Consider the following 19,034-nt stretch of genomic DNA (forward strand, 5'->3'; position numbering starts at 1 on the left):
AGATGGAGGTGCAACAGACACAACTACACAACGGGTGCAAAACGGACGCCACGCATGGAAATTGCTAAAGAAAGCCTGCGGCAGCTCTGTCCTTATCTAAGGAAAAGCGAAATGAGAGCGAAGGCAGTGGGGGAAAGCGGAATAGGTGCGAGAAAATGGTGGAAAACCCACCTGCTGCGAAATCACAGGTGCAGGTGCAGATTGTTTGTCAAGGACCGACCAGGAAGTATTTAGAGCGACCGAATGCACAGCCAGAAGAAAGCGAAAATGAAGCGGAAAAGTCTAGGGAAAACATGCTTAAACCGAATTTGCAATACCTCATAGTTTTTAAATGGTGCAAGATGCAATTTTTCACGAACTATTAAATTAATTTTCACCAAACTAGCTGTATTAAAATACATTTGTATTAGACAAGATGTTAGGAATATAGTCTTTTCATGAGCTTGATTATTGCGTGTAACTATATTCAACATTCCCTAATAAGTATGCCTTTGGATGATAAATACCCTTTCTACCCGCAATTACCGAGCAACCGAGAAACGTCAAAAGGAGAGCGCAGTGAAAGCGGGAAATCCAAACGCAAATGGAGCGACAAGGATGCTGAGCCAAGGATAAGCAGCAAGATGAAGCCTCGGGCTTTCAACTGGACGAAAGCGAAGGAAAAGCTGGGGAAATCGTGGGGGAAAATCCCAGGTAGCCCAAGGATTTGTTGGGTGCCATAACAAAGTGTCTGCCTCTCACTCAAGGATCCTCTTTGGCTTCTTTATATATATATTTTTTTTTTGTGGTAAAATTATGGACACGCGACTGAGGAGGACAAGCCGCATCATTTTCTAATTTGTAGCTAATTCCCCGAACAAGTCGCTGCTTCAAAATAAATTCTCCCATAAATTATAAATTTATATTTCCATTTCTTTTTGGGGACTTTAAGGCGCAATTAGCATTAGCCTCGCACTGGGAATTCTTGGAGCCAACTTATTTTGCCCCTTGTCTTGGTCTCTGTGACCCATCAAATGCCTATCAGCAGCAGGTCAGAATCGGAATTGCCTGCATTTACATAATTCTATAAAATTCCCATTAGAGCCAGTCGATGACCAAAAATATCTCGCAGAGCCCATAAAATGACTAATTAACTTTAAGCGCCTTTTGGCTTTTTTTTCTTTTCAACTTCGTTGCCTCGTTCGACTTCTTTTGTTAATGATGATTTCGGTTACACCTGCTCTTCGGTTTGCATATCATATTCATATGTATATGTATGTTTATGTATGTGTAGATGTGAGCCAAAAATATCACATTTTTGAGACATTGGCTTATTATCTGCCGGTTTCATAATCGCTCAAAACCCGTCCCCCAAACAATACAAAAGACGAGCTTGTCTTTATAACAGAAACATGAGTTTAATGTGGACAAGGTTTAGCTGCGCTGGACAATAAAAACTTCAACACAATTCAATAGAAAAATATGATATAAGAATCAAAACAAGAGATCAACTAATTTGATATTGGTATTAATTTGCAAACCTGATTACATTGCTTTGCAATTAAATAAAAAAACCAACTTTGATCGCCACATCTGAACATCTTTTAAATGGCTTCAAACCACTTTTAAATTGTATAATGCCCTTTGTCTTGAAGTACCATAAAAATATAAAATATCATCTTCAAATTTAACCACAGACATGCGACTACTTCGCATGCATATTTCGGTTGAAATTTATTTTTTTTTTCGAGTCTGTAAGACGAAACGTCATAAAAAAGATAAAGCCAAAAAATGGGGGAAAAAACACAAAAAGTGTGGAAATATTACCACCGAGTGAGGCAATGGGTTGCCATGTGTTGTGACGGCTTTCGGACGTCTTCTCTGATGGCTTTTGATGGAGGAATACGAAGGAATACACACATAAGAAACAAATTAGAAACGGGCTATTAAAAGTGGAGTGGGAGGCAGGAGCCGCGGGGCTGACTTGTAGAAGATGATTATGATGGATTAATCGATGGGTGAATTTTCGGAAGATTGACTGAGTTAAAAGTGGCATGAAGTTGGGCAACACCTAGTGGAAAATTGCTTTGCTTTTAACTTTTAGTTGAAGATTTTCAGCTTGGGAAACTTGAATTTATATCATAGCAACATAATATATCATGCCTTATAGAAATCATCTTAACTTTCTCATTATAGCATCTCCTTTTTTAATATACCTTTATTTCCTTTATATTTATCTTTTAAGCTGTTGTGTTTGTATTGCTGCCTCATTATTTGTATTTTCTCCAGTTTCAACTATCCCAGTTTTTGATTAAATTTGATTGTTGTTGGCCTTTTGTGTGCTGCCCGCTTCCTCTTCATTTTTTCAACTTCTAATTTGATTTTGGAAAGGTTATCGCGCCGTTTGGGCCTTCTTTTAGTCTTTTTTTTTTGCCTTGCCCCCCATTTTCTATTTGTTGTAGGTGTGGAGACATGCGGCTTCTTCTTCTCCAACTTCTATATACCACTAGTGTTGTTGTTGTTGCTGTTGTTGTTGTTGAACTATGCAAATGACTTTATCGCTTGCCTATCATTCTCCTCCTTTCTTCTTCTTTGCTTCTTTGGGGCTTCTTTGCCTCTTGGCTTTCAGTTCTATTCTGCAAGAGATTTATAGACGAGCAGCAGACAAAAAGGGGGAACAACAACAATGGGTTCCACAGCAGATACAACTACACTTGGAGAAATTAGAATTCAAATGGGTTGACCTTTTTTTTCAAAATATGCGCTATATTTTTCATAACTCTTTTACAACTTGAATCAACAAATATAAGTACATTCTAAATTAAAACTAAGTTGTGCAATTGTATCGCCTTTTTTTTTGCCGTGCACTACAAATATGGTCCATGACTTGACTCTTGTTGGCTCTTCCTCGTTCACCTACCTGTTTCCAGCTGCCCCTTCTTCAGTTTCTGCTTCTTCTTCTGGCCCAACTCTCTTTTTGTATGTGTACGTATGTAGGTAGATACCACATGTTTGTTTGTATGTATGTTTGCTCGCATCATCATCTTCTTCTTCTGCAGCTGCTGCTTCTGCTGCTGCTGCTTCTTCCTCATCTGTTGGCATTTCGTTGACCTAAAAAACGTTCAAGCCAAGAAAAAAGCCGAACAACAAATTGTTAAAAAATGCCAGCGAAGGAGACAAACATAAATTGTTATTGTTGTTGCTGCTGCCGTTGTTGTCGCCGGCGTTTATTAAGATTCGTTGATGATGCAGCATACAGCATGCAGCCCAGCAGCAACATCAACATCTGAGGCAGTTGCATATTCCGCTGCAGCTTTCTTACCTGTTTTCTTTTTATTTTTTCTTTTTTTTTTTTGTGGTTGTTATATCTTTTACATAAAAAGGCAACTGCAGCAGCAGCTGCTTCCCTAAAAGATACTTAAAGTGTGGCGCCCCTTCCTTCCGCAAGTCTCCGTTTTTGTATGTGCATCACTTCCCTGTCTCCGTTTCGGCCTTCAATCTCGGCTTTAAAGTGCCAATCTAAAGTGTAATTAAGTTTTTTTTTTCTTGCTGCTGTGGCAAAACATCTGCCTGTGGAATTTTTCGCTTCATTTTAAAGTGGTTAAGAAGGGGGTGAAGAAGGGCTTTTTCATGGAACGAGGCAGTTTGGTAGGATACGCCTTCCAGGAACTCCTTATAATCGTCTTTATTGTCAGCATCACTTTTTGCGCTTTTTTTTATATCTTAGCTGGTTGCCAAATATTTACCTCCTGCCTTCCAAGTATCGGTATCTGAAAAGAGATAAATAACCACAAAAACAAAAGACTTCAAAAAAGAAAGTACAGAGTAGCTTAAAGTTTGCAATTTTAATGCTTAAATAGATACTTATAAATTTATTCATAGATAGATTGCTTCCGTAATAAAGTTGCGATTAACACTCGGCTATTCATTTTGTGCAGTTTGTGTATTATAACTTTTACAAACTACACCCAAATTACCAGAATTAATTAAAAGTGTTCGAAAAACCTGTTTGAAAAATGTCCATTTCCTTTCCCCTGCTTTTCTCAGCTGGGCCAAAACTCGAAAAAGAAAACATCTGCCCCTTTTGGTAGTTCTTGTTGTTCTTTATTGCCGCCTTTGTTTGGGATTCCTCATTTCGTTTCAGGCTCTCAAACATTTACCTAGGCCATCAAACATTTCCATTCCAACTTTCCGTCAGCTCCCGTGCTCCTCGAAAAACGTGTGCTGCCCTTTTTCGAAATTTAATTTTGATTTTAATTTGATTTGGGCTCCTCTTTTCTCGATTGTGTTGTGTTGTTGCTCTTCGTTTCTGTATCTGCCGGAAATTGTTTTTTAATTGGCGGGCGAGGGGAACGGGTGTAAATCTGAAATGATTTGTGGTCTAGGGCTGCATATAAATATTTATTGCGGGTCAGATGGGATCGTCATCCTTATCGGGCCCATCAGAAGTTGCAGTTTGCAATTTGCACTTGCTGCTGCAGTTAGCAGTTTTCTCTGTGGATTCCCTTCTTCTGTTGATTTCTTTGTTCCAGTTTATCAACTTTTGTCATCTCTGAGGAGACACCGCAGGCCAAGAGAATATGTGCATCTATCTTCTTCAGACGGTTTCCTATTCTTTTCGTTGAGTTTTCCCTGGGGTTTCGCCATCGAACATTCTTTGCTGGCAGATTTCTATTGTTTTTTATGCACAGTAAAAATGTAAACAAAATAGTTAGTTATTCAGTTCAATTTATATTTACTTTTTATATTAGTAACTTTTTTATTAATATAATTAAAGAATCATTTTTCTTTTGAATTTAAAACACACTTTGAAGCGGAGTGTTTTTTTAAAGAGCCTCTTTTTTTCCAAGTGTCGTGTTGCCGTTTGCGAGTTTCTTTCCTGAGTTCCCACTGCATTATGATGCATATTCATATTTCTCTGCTGCATTTCTACCCTGTTGCCTGTTCGTCTGTCACATGTAAATGTTATTATTAGCCCTGGTCTCGTTTTCCTGGCCCTAATCCGCACTTGTTCATTTTCCATGTAGTGTCCCATTACATATTTTTTTGTTCTGCTGTTTTTGCCTGCATCTGGGTTTGAAATCCGAGCTTCCTGTTCAATGTCAGCTATACAAAATCACACACATACCTGCTAGATGGCCATCTCTTTCGCGCACCCTCGTGCTATCTCGCTCCGAGCACTTGGGAAAATTGTGTGTAATTAGATGAAATTTTACACTCGCCATTTGAGGTGACAACCAACGATTTTGTGTTCCTTTTTATACGCTATTTTTTTTTTTTGGTTTTTTTTGGGTTACCTATCTATTAGTGTCTAATCTTTTAATTAAATGCAAATTCCAGTGACTTAGCAGAATGATTTTGCTTTTTATCTGATACAATTTACTTACACTCTTTTTACTATCTTCTCTTTGCAGGTAAGCTTTGATTTCGTTTTATTGGACCAAAGAGGAATATTCAGACTGAGGTTATATGTGTAAGCGGGCTTAGGAAAATCAATTTTGTTTATAGCTTTGAGTGAAACTTAAATTGAATCAACAAAGGAAGGACGCTTAGTGTGCTCCTTTCCTTCTTAATATCAAAGCAGCTTGAAGTGCCTCGTTCTGCTGCCTCAGTATCCTTTTTCCACTGCCTTCCCCACTTTTCCCCGCCATTTCCCCGCCTTCTACTGTCACGCATCACTTATATGGGGCCCACAACTCACTCTAGACTTCTGTAGCACGTTGCTGCCATTTTCAATTTTGCATTTTAATAATAAAATTTTGCACAGCAGCAGTGCAGGAAAAAAGAAAGCACAAGAAAGTAGGAATAAAAAACACAGGATGCTTCGGCAGGAGAAAAAAAGCCGACAGCTGGGCAAACTTTTAACGCCAGACGACGATCCATGATTACTTTGTTGATGATGACAACCCTGGTGTAACCCGAAAGGTTACTGAAAAATATCAGAGGACACGAAAAAATATTCAAATATTTTTATTTTTACTAAACTATACAAGAAAAACATAAAGCGCCTTTGTACGTATTCCAATCGATAGTGCCGTAAAAACACTGGAGATTTAAATTCGCGCAGAAAGGCACTTAAAAATAATACCCATATTTAATAATTAATGTTTTTTTTAAAGCGCATCTGGTTTATAAAAGTAATTCTTCAGATTACGCTTTCGCTTTTGATTTTATTTGTGTACTTCCAATGTTAAATCCCCCTTATTTTTTCTGAGTGCAAGTGCTGTGCCAGTGCATGAGTGATGGGCGTGGAGGCGTGGCAACATGCTGTTGTCTGCGCCACAAAGTATGCAATACATTTTGGCACGTGGCTTGCTCTTTGTCTCAACTTTTTCGGGAGTCGAGTCCGTAGTTTGGAGTTTGCAGCTTGCACTTTTCCCCTGTTGTTTATCATTTCGCTGCGTGCTGCCTTCAATTTGCTGCAACATTTTCCCTCCACTAAAATGCTCCTCACGTTTCCCGGTTCTCGTACTTATTTTCCTCTTTTTTTATTTCTTATATTTGGTTCTTTTTAATTACGCTTCACTTTGACGTAGACTTTTTTTCTAGTTGCTCAGCAAAAATTTGCTACTTCGACTTGAACGCGATGTTTATATTAATTTTACTTATCGGAGAGCACGGGACTTTTGTTTATTTAAAATTTCCGCTCGCATTCTTGGGTACTTGAAGTACGTTTATTCGGAAATTTTGATTGTTGATTTAGACACAGCTTCTTGTTTTCTTTGCGGGTTTTGCGAAGAGCAATTCGGTTGGATGAATTACACAACCTTGTGTGTCATGTGCATAAATTTCGCAATGGTTTTTGTTTTATCTTGGAACACATGTTTCAACCCTATTTTTAAGGCCGTTCTGAGGGCGACCGAAAAAACGCGAAATGCGCTTCAAATTTTACACTAAATTGACTTTTGGGCGCACAAATTTTGCATGCACAATTACACACTCGACGTTTTGCGCTGTAATTGTTGAAATATTTCACAAATTAAATTATGCAGGAATGACACTTTTGAAGCATTTGTCATATAAACTGGTATTTTCGTGTAAATTGTTCGCGGTCAAACGAAAGCTAATCGTTCGGTTAAATGGGCATTTGAGTGTTAATACAATCAAATGGTTTTTTCATTGCTTTAAATATTTCAAATATTTGTATGTAGGGCAACTCAATATGTTCGACTTAAATCAAATTATGCAATCATCGTTACTGATATACACATATATTTCACAACAAGGCTTCATAAGATTTCAACCTAAATGTACAATTATTTTGATAGCAATTTTGTAGTGTCAGAAGTATATCTTCATGTCTAGACTAATGTCCCAATTAGGCAGTACAAATAAGTTGAGAAAGTGGCCAAACATTTGACCATTGAAGATAAGATGGTAATTATAGTTTGTTGAGCAAATTACGTGCGGGTTCACTTTCGGTTTTTCACCTGCTCAGCTGGCCGTAAAGAAAATTGCCGTTGGACGAGGGGGCCAAACATGTGTGGCAATCCCAGGTGAATGAGATGTAAAGCAAAAATCGTGTAAACTTCATGCACAATGAGCAGATATCCATGGTCAGTCGGTTGCCACCCCCTTTTCCGCCACTTTTCCATCGCTTTTCCATCACTTCTCCACTTGTCTGGTTGCTCATAATGCGCTTAACAAAGTTTTTGATTGCATTACAATGGGTATTTAGATGGAGAGTCTGCCGTCTCTTATGCAATTTATTTAAACGCACACACGTATATAAATTGAATCGATTATGGGATTACATCTTTAATATATATAAATGCGTTATGTTTTGCCGTCTTACACAACCGCAAACAATTTTCTCAAAGTGCGTTTAAGATATTTGTCTAATTTGCAGCAGGACTTTTACAATTCAGAATTTAGCATTTCAGATCACTCTGTGCTGGTCAAGAAAACAGATTAAAGTTTCATAATTTCTGCCTCAGAAGGAAAGATTAAGTTGTCATTCATCTGCAGCAGCTTTGTTTTAATTTATGCAAATTTTCCAAGATTTTTTGTGTCTTTGCTTTGAATTTTTATCTTGTGCATCATTTACAAATTGTTTTGCTTGGGAAAATCCACATAATTGCTGGCTTAAATGTAAATGAATTTCAATTAGTGTGGAGCAATATGCAAATTTAAATGTCTGCGTTTATCGTCTTCATTTTATTTAGATTTATACATGCCCAAACTTTTCCCAAGCCTCTCGATGCCCAAAACTCACACATAATTCTTTGTCGTGTCAGCTGATTAAGCTTCTTCGTTCTGTCAACTCGACTCTATAAATATTTTATTTAAATCACTTTTAACCAAGTTCGAGGCTTGAAGTCTGTGAGAATTCGAATATCAACATTGAGACCGCAAATCTTTTGCTGGGTAAAAAACATCTGCACCTAAAGTGAAACTTAAAACGGAGCATTGAACAATTGCACACTTTTTGTTCTGCAGGGTCCAAGCAATTAAAAAACTTGCACCATATTTTCTCATAAAACAAAGCATAAAGGCAAAAAATGGTTAAACAAAATATACGTGTAAAAGTATGGAAAATATTTTGGCACTTACTTTGACCAAAGCCGTAAAATGTGCGCACTAAAAAATACAAATTTTCCCCCCTGTGAAAACCGAGCAGAAATTGTTTCATTGGGACTACGGATTGTGTTTTGCTCCATTAGGGGTGCAATCCCTCCTCCTTTTTTATTCGCTTTATTTCGTATTGATTAACCAGAGCAAATCCATCATTGTCAATGTGGTCTGGTTGCCTCAGTCTCATTAGACATTTGTGGGGACATAATGGGGAGATAAATGGAAGGGACTCTGTTTTTGCATCCAGCTAAAGAGAAAAGGGAGCAACAAAACCATTAGATGCCGCCACCAGTGGATGAAGGACTACAAAAAAAAAAAAAAATGGCATGGGCACTTTGACCAGGTGAGAATGTGCGAACACCGATGGTCAAGAGGGGGAAGCTGGGGACCCTTTCCTTGCATAAACTTGACTTAATTAGCTGCGCAACTAACTTGGGTATTTAAACAGGTGCAGAAGGGGACCAAGACTTGCAAAAAAGCAAAAAATACAGAACAGGAGCATGAGTAAGTGCAACAGGAAAGGAGCAAAACAGGAGCAAAAAGAACAAAGCCCCGCCCGACAATTGCCATTTTCCCATTTGCTTTTGGGCTTTTAAGAGCCGCAAATGGCTATTAAAATGCAAAAAATCCTGTGACTTTAAGCCTCCGTTTGGATTGTGATTGTGAGTGTGGAAAACGCAAAGCCGAAAGCTCATGTATGCGAGTGCAGTGTAAATGGGGCTTAAATACAGATTTGGTCTTGGCCAAATGAAAACCAAATTCAATTCCGGACCACAGCAATTAAAGTGAGTGTAAATGGGACTTAACTCCAAGGAACGTAAAGGGGTTTTACGCAAAATATGTATATTAAGCCTATGGTGTCACAGAAATCATTGATCATTTAAATTAAAAATTCGAATGTGAAGTGTTGCTGCAACATATTTTATGTTCTCCTTTTTAAAATCACTTCGAATGAAATCTCGAAGAGTTGATAAAGGTCCCCACACAATCATCGAAAGCTCTAACCAAACGAATGATAAAGTTTTTATCCCCGACCAGATTCAAGAAATATCTGGCCAACAAATTGAGCTTGACCCCGGGCCAAGTTGTAATAAAAGGAATAAGTTCAAAAACAGGACGGCGAATGCAATGCTGGTTGATTTTTGTTACAATTTTTGTCGTGATATTTTTCTAAACTTGTTGTTGCTGCGGTTGTTGTCATTGTGCTTTAACCCTTGTCAAATCCCTGCCCACTGCATGGACATACAAATACTGGTATAAAAAGTACGAAAAAAAAACAAAACAAAAAATTCACGAAGAACCCAAAAATAATGTGGGTCACTTGACGCACAACAACAAGAGGAACACGACAGGAAAAACGGTTGGAAAATTTATTGTCGCCGGTAAGTTTTTTTTTGTTTTTGGTTTTTTCACTTTTGTGTCGTCGGTGGAAAGAGCTGCTGCACAAGAGCTGCCAAAAAAGAGCGACACCAACAACTGAAAATGTTGTCATGCATTTGCTCCACTTTTCTCTACCCATCTCGCTCCCACTACACATAGCTATCTCTCTCTATGAACCCATTGCTATCTCTCTCTACTTTCATGTCTATCGCTGGTTTATTGAGTGTCGCAACAGCGGGACTTCCACAGAAATTGGGGATTTTGGCCCGTATATAGGGATTCGGTTTTTGTTTTTCCAGTTCGTTTTTGAGGGGGGCTTTCGATTTCGTATCCGAACAGTTCTAATTTCTCGGCTGGGCATTTTGTTTTTAATTTATTGTGGCACTTTTGGTTTGGCTTGGTTTGGTTTGGCGCGCCATAGAGATAATATTAATAGCCGACCGCCCAAGTGGTCAGCAGGGGAAAATCGAAAAGGTAAGCGACTCCTAATGGCTGGGGAAATGGAGATAGCCCAGCCAGCATTTGCGTGAAAAGATGTCACGCCATAAAGCTGCTTTATTGAACCATTTCGAGCCCATAGATGCGATTTGGGCGCGGCTCGTAAATGTTTTCCGAGTGCTTTTCCTTGATAACAGCGGCTTGACAAATGCCCTGCAGAATGGGGATACTTAACACTATTTTGGATGGATTGGAAAGTTTAAGGTGGAATGGGAAAACAGAATCAAACATTAAAAAACCATGATTATACTACAACTTCAATTTAGAGATACACATACTCCTCAAACTAGTGCGTCAAAAAATAAAGTTTTTTCACTTTCCTAAGTATATTTTCAAGTTTGCACCATATTTTTCGAGAGCAGCTTTCAAAGTATGCTAAAAACTTTCCTAAGCAACAGTTTGGAGCCAAGTTTCGCCCAATTCCTTTACGATGCACTTGGTTACTTTCGAACCCTCGATGATGTTCCACCTATTAATTACGCAATGTTTTCGGGGTAGTTTTCCGGTGGAAAAGCGTTGTAAATTGTGTATACGCCATGGTGGCATGCTTTGTAGTGCACTATTCCATCATTTCGCCAATTTTTCTCCCTTGTTACTATTTGTTCTGCATAGTTTGCAGCGTTTTTATGATGATTTTTAGTATTATTGCATTGCAATTTTAAATGGCAAACATTTTGTTGCTGTCAGCAACTGTTGAAGTTTCCTTCTGCTGCTGCCTTTTCCCTTTTATCTTGCGCTTTTCGCCAGCATTCTCGACTCCCTCTGACTTTTATTATATGTATATTTTAATGCTAAATGGGAAAAATTACTTTCATTTTCCTCGGAATTGGTTTTACAAGCAGTAGTAGCAGTGGCAGCAGTAGTAGCAGCAAAAGTTGAGCAAAACAAGCGGCAAAAACAGCGAGCCAAACTTTTTGTTGAGTGAAAAATGCACCAGAGAAGGGAGATTGTTTTCCCTCGGTTTTCTCGTGCGTTTCCCTCGAGCTTTCGCCCAACTGCATTTCTGCGACTACGACTCTGATCCTCTCGTGCAATATATGTAATGCAAAAGTTTTTAATTTAGCGCCAACTTAGCGCCGAGACTCGCAAAACGCAAAGCAACTGGAAGGGAAATGCCAGAAAAGGCAGGGAACAGGAAAAACTGAGGAGATTTTTTGAAATATGCTTTAAAAAATAATCAACTTGCCAAGATTGCCAACGCGCGGCGTACATGCAAAGCTGAGAAGTGGAGAAAATCTTGGCGAAAAAGGAGTCTTTGCTTCAAGAAATCTGCTCTAGTAGCTTTGCCAAAAGTTTCCCTTTTCTTCCGTTTTTGTTTTACATTCTTTGGCAATTTTTTCTTGTGATTGTTTGGAAATTAAGTATAAGATCTAATTTATTAGCTTCTCTTTCTCAGACTCTTTAAAGGCCCAAAAAAAAATTAATATAGATTTTTGTACAAAACTACTTTTATATTTAAACTATTTTTTTATGGATATAGTACTCTAGCAACTTTCTGACCCAAAATTCCTGCTCCAAAACTGAAGTTATGCAATTTGGCAAACCGAAAGGCGATGGCCAAATGAACTGCTGCGGTTTTCCCCAGCCGTTGACTCCACCCTCGCTTTTCCCCCCGATTTTTCCTGCTTTTCCAGGCGCAGCTGCTGCTCCACAATTCTTTTGTCAGCATTCGGAATCAAAAACACGAGGTGAATGGCGGCCGTGGCCAAAACCAAGTTCCATGAGTAACAAGCGTGGAAAAGCTTGTCGAGTGGTCAGTAACCAAACTCTAGCGCAAAAAAAAAATGTCTATAAAAATAAATGCGGGCGAACAAAACATAAAGTAAAGGGTGAGCTCAAGGGGGCGGCGGTGTGTGTGTGTGTGTGTGGGCGTGCCGGCATGGCTGAAAATTAAATTTGCACCACGCAAAAACACGGAAAGTTGGGGCAACAAAAATTGCGATACAGATAGAGAAACAGCGCTGTGAATTTGCAACTAAGCTGCAGTTGAGAACCGCAGGACAAATGAATGAAATGCCATGAAAGGACATGCTTTATACGCGAGTGCGACTACTGCTGGGAACAATGCAGAGGATGAGCGAGGCTTTGCTGACATATTCCCAGTGTCGTCTCACAGGATCTCTGAATGCCAGTGGAGACAAAAAAAAGGATAAAAAAGGAAGAGGGAACAGCTGTTGTAGGGGGTGCAGAACTACTCCTCCTTTTGGCTAAAGCCAAAGCTGCTAAGTCCTTGTCCCGACCCAAATCAACAAGGAATGTTGAAGATTCCTACGGCAACTCAATCTGGTTTTCTATTTAAGACAACAGCATGGGATAAAATGTTGGAAGTGATAGTTTTCATTATTATGACTTCAACATCAGCTGTATGGAATTAATTCATGTGTACAACAAAGAATTTTAATATAAAATAACGGATTTTAGTAAAACATATGTCGTGATATACGGATATTCATTAGGTTTTGAATGTTTCTATAAGTTTTGCCGTATCTGTATGTTTTTCGTGAGTTATGGTCTTCGGTTGAGCTCGGTTTTCTGCTCTTGGTTGCGTGGATATATTTTTATGGCATACTTTGCGGCATTTCTTTGGAGTCGACTCCCCTTTTGTGTCTCAACTTCACTTTGGCGGCACAAATTTGAATACAAACATTGTTGTTGTTGCTCCTCACTCGTTTCCACATGAAATATGATAATTCATTACACGAGCTTCAAGATATTGCAGGGCGAACGGGAAAACGGGGAAAATGGGGGAAAACAGGGAAAAAAAGAAGCGGCAGGAAAGGACAAAAAATGGAGAAGGAAAATATAAAGAAACGACACTCACTCAATTGTATCTTATGCAAATTGCCAGTGATTTTTCCTCCAAGTACTTTTTTTTGCCCTTCCTTCTTTTTCTTTCCTGTTTCCTGTGTGCTTAGAATGATGCTTCCTTTGTGAAAAAAAGGGAACATCTTTTGCATGTAAGGAGATACAGGTTTTCCTTTTGCTCAGCTGTTGTTGATTTTTTTGCGTTTATGCAGAAGCAAAACATTTAGAATATTTATGACATGCATTGCTGATTTTTAACTGAATCAAAGAGCGTGTGTGTGGCTTCCATAAAGGAATATTAAATACAAAGAAAATATTATACACAGAGAACGATGCCTAATTTATTTGTTTATCATTAATCAAGCGATTACATGAATGCGTTCTGTCCCCAAAAATAAATGTCTTGAATTAAGTATGTCAGGCATATTTTTGAATTCATTAAATGAGAACACTTTTCACTTTAGTGCCATTAAATTGAAAATAAGATGTAAATAAAATGGCAAATTGCTTTTCCAAGTGCAACGGATTCAATCAGAAGAAAAAAAAAAGGGGATGAAGTATTTTAATTAGCTGTGAGAAAAGTGTCCACGTGGCTGAAGCTTTGATTCCCCGGTAATGAGAAAATCGTTTCACCCTTGGAGACGACTTCCTCACCCACACTCAGTCGAGAAGATTGTCAACAACTTGGAGTTGGTCAAGCAATGGGTTTTCCGGCCATTCCTTACCTGACTTTTTATCGCTTTTCTCGGCTTTGACTGCACGAGGAATGAGGAGCTCTATGCACCCAGCCATGTACGCCTGCACTTGGGTAAACAAAAGTTTCTGCTGGCCGCACTCTGGTGGTTTATTTGTTTGGCCAGCAAACTTTGCTACTACCTTCGTATCTATCTAGCAGATACTTTCTGCCGTATTTGTGCGGACTGCAATCGATGAAGCGTAAATGTTCAAATATTGCCAGAGATATTTCAGCCCTCCGCCGCCGTCCCGGAAAACAAAACGTGCTCTGGTCATTACCAGCGGACAACCGCAATCCCAGTGCAGTGGCAGCACAAAAGATACAAAAGTATCTTGCAGATTGCCTTGGGGTATTTTTCAGTAGTTCCAGTTCAAGCGAAACTACTTCGACTTGTTCTATTTCTTCGCCAGCTGCTGCTGTTCTTTTCTTTACTTCTATTTTTTTTTCTGCATTTTGTGTGGGTCTATCTGGGGAGTGCCAAGTGATAAAGTGGTCACCAAAGCTGGAGGCAATTTATGAAGTGCAGTGGAAGAAATAAGGGGGATATTACTAAAAAGGTGGCAACTGTTTGTTTAATTTGGCTTACAGATTTATAAGAGGATCATTAACTAATATATTAATATAACAATGGACAAAGTCCTTAACTAACGAAGTATATTTCTCAGCCTCCGAGTTTCCAACTGTTTTCTTTGCCTGTATTCTCTTTCACCGTTTCCATTTTTCCACCCAGTTTTTCGCTTCATTTTCGAATGCATTTTTAATAAACTCCACCTGCTAAAGTGTTGAACTTTGCAATGCCAAAAGTTTGCGCGAATATGATAAGTGCCACGCCCCCTGGGGCACTGCCATCGCCTGCATATGGGCAAGTGAAATTGAATTTTCCCCAGTGTTGATAAAGTGATACGCAGGGCGGGGTGGAAAAATTGGGGGGAAAACTCTGACCCAAAAGTCAACAGCGAAAAAGAAAATTCTTGGTGTACTTTTCCTGTATCCCTTTGCATTTTTTTTTTTGGTTTATTTCCTTTCCGCCTTCTTTGGCTTCTCTTCTGGGCTTTTTCGAGTGCAAAAGTTTGGCGCACTTGGCCCGCTTTTGATTTGGTCGACAGAGGGTTAAGAGAAGGGGTGACGGGGGCTGGGTGCGTTCCATGCATGTGCAACTTTTTGTGGCAGGAAGAAAAATTTCAGCTGCCTTTGGCTCGTTGGTTTTGCGGTTTGTCAAGAGGGGGTGGCAATCCTAGAGCTAGCTGGCGAAAATTGCCAAAGTTGCCAGGCTTATTTATTAATATTTCAACACCAGTTCGGCTGCGGCCCCTTTCTCTCTTTGGCAGCATATCAACAAGTGTTTGTTTTGCTTTTGAAAATTGCATTTTCATTCGACTTTTTCTTGCCGAAATGTATGCCAAAAAAAAAGGAGGAGGAGGGCAAAAAAAAAAACGAAGAGGAGGTCCCTTGTAAACAAGAAAAAAGAGGCAGCAAGAATAAAGAGCTACGAAAACATTTCAGCTCTTGTGGAACTTTCGAAAGTTGCAACTTATCTGTTGTTGCTTATATTTCCTTTTTTTTTTTTGGGGGGCACAAAAGTTTCTTAAGCCATGTTAACCACACACATTCACACCAGTGGGTTCAGACCGGGGGTTAAGGGGTTTCATGTGAGTATCGTGCAGCCAAAGTTGCAACTCGAACTGGTTTTTCCACTTTGGCCAAAGCAATTTGGTGCCCGCTGCATAAAAACGCATAAATGCCGCTGCTGTTGCAAAAAAAAAAAGTTGCCTTTTCATATACACACACATGTAGATATTTTTCCCTCTGTGAGATACAACTTGTATATCTCCTCGACTTTGGTTGCGAATCTTGTGCCTGTTTTTTTCACCGGAGAAAGAAAAGAGAATTTCTCGTTTGCAGCTTCTTATGTTCTCCCACTTTTCCGCATTGTCATGCAAAAGTTGTAATGAAATAACGGTAGGTAGATATATGTACGTAGGTGTCCCCATCTGCCCATGTCTTAACCCCTGTCGCCCCACATCCCGTTTGCCACCATTCGATATTCGCAGTGGAACAGCTGCAACATGCGATTTTCTCTTGCTTTTAACCCATGGCTGGCCTAATTTATTCATGTATGTTTTTTGCGGTGTTACTTATGTAAAGGAAATAAATTTAAAATGTGTTTCTATCTGACTCACTAGAGGTTTTCCTTGAACGAAAATCAGCTAATTAAAAAGCAATAAATATCTGAGAAACACTTCTATTGATTACATGTAGGTGGAAGTTTTTAATATTTATTGCAAAGTATAATTTTTTCTTATAAACTCAATAATGTAAGTAAAAAACACGCGGTGCTGAAGAACTCATGCTTCAAAGACGGCAATTTAAAATACCCATTGCTTAATAAGTCGATTAAATGAATACCATGCTGCTAGCATGGTGTTTAGTTGGATTAAGATTTCGATTTCATTAATCGTTTAACATGGTATTTAATTCTTTGACATGATTTCAGCACGGTTTTTTACTCATTATTTCGTTCTTCTACAGGCCTTTGAATGGGTTAAGTGTGCCACATAAATGTTGTCACGTTTCTCCCCACACCTCTCCACAAGATTTCTGATTTCGCGCAACTGAGGCTTCTTCGTTTCGTATTATTTTTATTCTTGGCTCAAGGAGCTTGCAACTTGGCCATCAATATTTCTCTGTATTCCTGCTCTGCAGACACACAGAAAACCAGTTTGCCGCACCTTAACCCACCGCTGGCCCCACGTTCGTTTTGCGCCGCCTTTAAATTGCAATCTTCTTCCGTTTCGTTGACTTTTGCTGTCTCAGACTCTGGGCTTTTGCTTTTATTTGGGCTTTGCCTTTGCTCTTGCTTTTTGGTAGCCAGAATAAACGGGAGCGCCGTTTAAAACAGATAACATTCATTGTAACAGTAGCGGATTCAGACCCCTTCTCTTAACCCCTTAACACCTAACCCACTCTTACCTCTTTGGAATCGTTTGGTTTGATTTTTTGCTCGCAGCGATTTTTTCTTGGTTTTTTTTTTGTCTATCTGTGTGAGTCATAAGAAAATTATGTTGCATTTTATGGGCCAGGAGCAGGAGCACTTGCAGTTTTTATCGACTCTGCTTTTGGCCAAAAGCGTCTTAGAGTTGGCAAGGAGTGAAGAAAAGGCCAAGTATTTTGTGCAGATAGCCAAAAACGGGAAACTAGTTTGACTCTTGTGTGTGCTTAAATTATTATAAAATCTTTGAATTCTATATTATTTCATAGACTACACTTAAAAGTATCTTAATGCGAAATAAGTTTAGAAGTTAAGAAGATTATCTTTTTAACTTGTACGTACTGCTCTAATGTTTTTCTCTGTGTGGCGATTCTATAGAGCAGCCAACATTTGGCCGAAGCATAAAGACATTAAAGACAAGTCAGGCAGAGAGACAGAATGGAGGCGTTGAGATTGCGACTTTGGTGCAGTGCCAGGACAACAACCCGATTGCCGGCTTTAGAGTCCTGCTTTTGGTCCTGGCTGTGTGATTTGCCATTGTTCTTCGCCTCGTCCACAGGCTGCAGGCAAAATAATAAGACATAATTCCTAAGCTTCTGTTGGTCCTGCTTCTGGTTTTGGTCCTTCGTCCTTTGGCATCTCCTCGCTGTGCTGTGTCCACATTATGCATAACTTTGCAGACCTCTCACTCTCTCTGTATATTTATCCCTGTAGCTGCAATGAGGGCATTCCCAACCTTAAAGAAAATAGAAAAAATAATCAGAAAATAGTAATACATATTTACTTTATCTGTGATTTTTACACTTTAAGGTAATTAAGCATTTATAGTTCGACTTACTTTTGTTGTGAAACAACAAGTAAAATAGAAAACCATTGCGTATCCAATTTCCGACTATAACGTACTGTAACTATAATACAAAACATTTACTTCCAATTGAACTCTAAAATCTATGCCAACTTACTTTGTAATCAGTGTGTGAATGAGATAGAAAGAGGAGTAAAAGACAGAGACAGAGATAGCCTAGGTATTTCTTACATTTTATGGCCAAATTCAATGCTGGTAATTAACTCCGAAAATCCAATTATGGCAAACTTTTCCCCAAGTCTTCGTAGCTCCACACATATACCCATCGTTTTCCACGACGCCGTCTCTTTCTTGTGCATGTGTACTGACATGTGTGGCAAGGTGTCTGTGTAAGTGCGAAGTTGACGGGCTGAGATTGTGTGGGTGCATTTATAAGTGATATGCAGAACATGCAATTAACAAGGGCAAAATTCAGTGCCGTACAATTGGTCTCATACTCGGGTTCTACACTGAAAATAAAATTAACTCGGACCTCACACGGTGTATAGATATGCGGAAATTGGTATGTGATCAATACGTTATGTAAAAAGCTGCAACAAATAGAAATTTTTTGTAGCTTCCGCTTTATTTTTGTCAGTGTACGCTGTTCGTTCCTATATTCTACGTTCTCTTAGTTCTCGAGTTTCCCCAAAGGCAGCCGCAAAAGGGCTCACAGCTTGGGTTTTCCCACCTCATCTGCCGCTTTGGCCCCTTTGCCTTCGTCATTGTTTCCATTTTAATATAATTCCCACGTCATAATTGCGTATTGTAGCTGCTGCAACAGAAGCTGCACTGTAGCAAAAGGTGTTGGCCTGAGAATTCTTGGCCCAAAGAGACAACAATGCCCATTGCTGAGGCCGTTGACCAAATGTTCCAGAAAATTTTCCAGCTCTTGCCATTCGGGCGAAATTCGATTGCTGCGTTTGAACTGAAATGAATATTTCCACTCTGCTGAAAATCTTGGAAAATACGAATTAACTAAATGATGTGTGATCTAGACTTTGAATAAAACGATATACTGATAAGTAAACAAGGGGAATTAAACTTAAACGGTTCTTAATTTGTTATATATATACTTTAAAGTACATATGCCACACTAAAATACGTATCTAAAATACGCTATTTAACGAGCAACTTTGTTTTTAATTGCATAAATAATAACTTAGCTTTTTTCGTTTGATTCCATTAGCTTTTAGTTGCGATAAATTTGTTAGCTTTTGACCTGACTC

The 19,034-nt window shown here is 39.0% G+C and overlaps 1 protein-coding gene and 1 long non-coding RNA gene across 3 annotated transcripts in view; one reads left to right on the forward strand and one right to left on the reverse strand.

The window, feature by feature from the left end:
- Window positions 1-19,034, forward strand: part of LOC120444046 (Down syndrome cell adhesion molecule-like protein Dscam2) — an 86,571-nt gene that overhangs the window by 24,558 nt on the left and 42,979 nt on the right. The window lies entirely within an intron of this gene.
- On the reverse strand, window positions 3,314-17,921 carry LOC120444121. 2 transcript variants are annotated; one of them, XR_005615633.2, is made up of 3 exons: window positions 17,800-17,921; window positions 17,304-17,697; window positions 3,314-3,749 (listed from the first exon to the last, which is right to left on the reverse strand). It is a non-coding gene; the product is annotated as an uncharacterized LOC120444121 (long non-coding RNA). The 2 variants fall into 2 exon arrangements; XR_005615629.2 differs by lacking the exon at window positions 3,314-3,749 and having other exon boundaries at window positions 17,180-17,697.

Source organism: Drosophila santomea, chromosome 2L, assembly GCF_016746245.2.
Source record: "Drosophila santomea strain STO CAGO 1482 chromosome 2L, Prin_Dsan_1.1, whole genome shotgun sequence".
NCBI classification, from domain to species: Eukaryota; Metazoa; Arthropoda; class Insecta; order Diptera; family Drosophilidae; genus Drosophila; species Drosophila santomea.